Source organism: Hibiscus syriacus, unplaced genomic scaffold (genome assembly GCF_006381635.1).
Source record: "Hibiscus syriacus cultivar Baekdansim isolate YM2019G1 unplaced genomic scaffold, ASM638163v2 tig00110213_pilon, whole genome shotgun sequence".
Taxonomy (NCBI): domain Eukaryota; kingdom Viridiplantae; phylum Streptophyta; class Magnoliopsida; order Malvales; family Malvaceae; genus Hibiscus; species Hibiscus syriacus.
In genome coordinates, this window is record NW_024062630.1 from 754757 (window position 1) to 758598 (window position 3842).

A 3842-nucleotide genomic window follows, 5' to 3' on the forward strand; every position below is an offset into this window, starting at 1 on the left:
CTATTACGACACTCCTTACAAAGTTTAGTACAAGAACCGGGTGGAAGAAGATGAAACTCGGCCCCTGGTATACATAGTTTCCAGTAACGAGATCCCACCACACAGCCGATACTCGATGGGATTTGCCGACCATCACACTTTCTTATTTATGCAACAAAGTAGGCAGAAAGACAACAAAACCAAAAAACAAGTTGCAGCATAATTATGTAGAGGACCAATAGAGTAAATTAACATATGTGCGGCTAAATCATCATGGAATCAATGGCTATGATTGCTGGTTGAGGAATCAACCACATTGTTAATATCTTGGTAGAAAATAATGGTTGGTGAGTGAGGATATTACCAGGGACATAATGGGTTAATGTATGTCTGGTGTATTTTTTACCACCGATGAAGAGATTGCATGCTCTGCTTCTCAGTTGAGACTTCATCCCTAATGGCAGTGGGTTTCTTGCAAACAAAGCCTTTTCTATATCAGATTGTTATACATATCTGCAACTCAACTGGTGTTGTTATAGAGTTATGGGATTATAGTTTCATAAAAGTTGAAACATCCAGCTATCGATGGGGGAATATAAGTTATTGGTATTATAAGTGGTTATCAAGGGCCGATATCCTTTACAGCTGAAAGGACCTGATCAATCCAAGTTTTAGTCCTCCCCCACCCCCACCAAACTGCTGCTATATGAGGATTTCATTTTGTACATCTTTTTAAAGGTAAGAGTATCTTCGCGAATTAAGTGATAGCAGTATTGATCAAACAAAGATATAGTAGTTGTAGACAGAAGATCATTTCTTTTAAAATATAAGTAGGATTGGACTTTAATATTCAAGGTTTAATCCGGTCCAATGTTTATTCAATTTCTTAATTACTTATTCATATGTACTGTGTAGTTTTATATCATATGAAAAACTAAATCTTTATTTATTATGATGACACTATAATTTTTATGTTAAGATCCTTATTTAAAATTTTAATAAAAAATATGTCAAAAGAAATTAATAAAATGTAAATAGGTCTAAACATGCTTGAATAATTGTTTATAAATTTAAATGAAATTTAATATTAACAGCTCCGAAAATCGAAATTAAACAATTAAATATAATATTATTACCGCACATGAATCCGGTCTTCTTAGTAGAAGTAAAGGTTGTAATGCAGCCGAGGGATTGAAGCTCTAAGGTAAGAGAGAGAACAGCCCTCGGCCCTCAGCCACCCTTTTAGCTAAACTTTGCATAAAGCATCAAAAATGAATTTTCTTTTCATTTTTTATTTCTTTTAATTTAACAACATTAAATATTAATATAGATTGGATACGGTACCAAAATATTACTCTTAATAAAATTGGTAAAGGTGTTTAATCGATTGTTTCAATTAACCGACCAAACTGATCTACTTAAATTTATTAACCAATTTTTTTAACCGTTAATTGAACTAAATTAATCAAAATTTAAAATATATAAATGGTGTTGCACAATTGGAGTAATTAGAAAAAATATATAAAGAATTTTAAAATTTAAAATATGTAAATATGTTTGATTGAGGATATATCGAGTGACTTCAATGATAAAAGATGATATTTTTTATATAGAAATTTTAAATTCGCGTAATTAAGTTTGTAGATTGTATTTATTAAAAAATTAAAAAAATTAATCTAATATTTTTATAATTACTTTTAATTATTAAAAATATTTGATTGATAAAATAAATTAGAGTATAATCATGATTGGAATTTGGAAATCAAAAGCACTCAGGAAAGTCCACCGCCCATATCATAACCGTTGAATCGACCCATTACTGGACCGAAAAGACGCACAGAGAATTAAGAAAACGACAAGCTAGACTTCTAGGGTAGTTCACCGAAAATTTAGATAACAGTAGAGAAAATAATAATGAGTAAATTACAAATTTAATCACTGAATATACTCTCTTCTATTTCGCTCATTAAACTTTAAAAAATTCAAATTTTTCACTAATTTAATATATTAATTTTTTGTCACTGATTTTTACTCTCATATCTGGTCACTTTACTATTAAATAGTTAATGGTATTAAAATGATGTTTTTAAACAAACATTTTTTATCAAAACGACATCGTTTTAACATCTATATAACAGTTCATTTTAACGTCGTTAATTATTTAACAACCGAGTGATCAAAAAACTCAATATTAAGTTTATTTAGAAATGGAAAAGATTTAAAGTACAATAAGTAAAATAAGAGTGAGAGTAAAATTCAGTTAACAAATATATAATTACTCTCATTATAAATAAATCAAACGGGCTAAGCATAAATAAACATGACATATATATATATATGATTTTTAGACAATTAAATTAAAATTTATATATATATAGTTACATAAATTAAACTAATGTGTCATATTAAAACTAAAATTAATTTATAAGTTTTAATATTTATTATTGATAATATACTTTGCACAGACAAAATTCTTAATTAAATTTTGTAAAGTAACTTCTTCTGGCTAATTAAATGATTATTTGATAAATTTTTAAAAAAACAAATACTGAATTTTCATTATTGTATTTTATAATTATTGAGTTTATATTATAAAATCATTTAGTATATTAATAGAATTTTGGTACGTAATATACTTATTGTTAGATAATGATAAATAAATAAAAAATTAAAAGTAATTTTACTGATTTTTTTTTGGGATAAAATTTTAAAATTTACACACTTTATTGAAAAAAAATTATTGGCACAGAATCTTAAACATAGTAAATGATATAGACAGATAAAGATAACTTTGAAAAAGAGCAGGTAAGCGTTGAATTGAAACGGTACTCGTCGGATAAGCAAGACGTAATATCATGACGCGTGTACGGTTGTTATTCAAGTTCTGTCGTCCCTTCGCTCTATAAATTCAAAGGCCTTAATTCCTCAGCAATTCACTCAAGTGTTTGCTTCTTCTTCGTACATCTTATTGAAATCTCTTCTCTTTCAAATCAGTGAAAATGTCTTGCTGTGGAGGAAACTGTGGGTGCGGATCCGGTTGCAAGTGCGGCTCTGGCTGCGGAGGGTAATTCAATTAGTTTACCCTTTTGTTTATCGTTTGTCTTATACAGATGCAAGATGTACCCAACATGACGGAAATGAGCTTTGTGGAGAAATCCACAACTGAGACTCTTGTTCTTGGCGTGGCACCCAGAAACCGTACGTATAACAAAGATGAAAACAAGCAAAAAAGAAAAGCAAAATTCTGATTTTAAAAATAATTTTTTCCACTGTTTTTTGTTTGATTGATGCAGGCAATTTGAGGGATCTGAGATGGAGTTGGGGCTGAGAACGGCTGCAAGTGTGGAGACAACTGCACCTGCAACCCTTGCAACTGTAAATGAGAGTACAAAAGAGAGGCGTCAGGCGTTTCTCTTTTCTTCTTTGGAGTTGTGCGTTTTCTGAGTTTTTAGAATAAAGTGGCCATTGGTTGCTTGTTTTATTAGCAAATTCTCGTTAGGGATTTGCTTGTAACGGCCATGGTTGCTCTGTGTGTGCAAATGCTAAAGTGATGTACCGTCTCTGCTATCTCAGGAGATATTTTATATATCTTATGTAGATAGTAGTTGGGTTCTATGACACTTGATTTCCATGGAAAGCTGTTGGACTTAAATCTAAAATTAATTTAATCTCACAAATAAATTAAAATCCAATTCAGATCAACATTTTTTTAAAATTAACTCCATCAACTATATAGAGAGTTTACTCCTCCTTTTTCTAATTTTAAAGGGTGGAAAATAATAAAAAAGAATACGACTTTGACAGCGAGCCATGAAATGTGCAATTTGATTAGGCACTGAAAAAGACTGAACATGTATGTATCA

General features: G+C 30.0%; 1 long non-coding RNA gene across 1 annotated transcript; it reads left to right on the forward strand.

The window, feature by feature from the left end:
• The first annotated feature begins 2945 nt into the window (after positions 1-2945).
• On the forward strand, positions 2946-3565 carry LOC120113627. Its single transcript, XR_005515330.1, has 3 exons — positions 2946-3043; positions 3090-3177; positions 3273-3565. It is a non-coding gene; the product is annotated as an uncharacterized LOC120113627 (long non-coding RNA).
• The last annotated feature ends 277 nt before the right edge of the window (positions 3566-3842 follow it).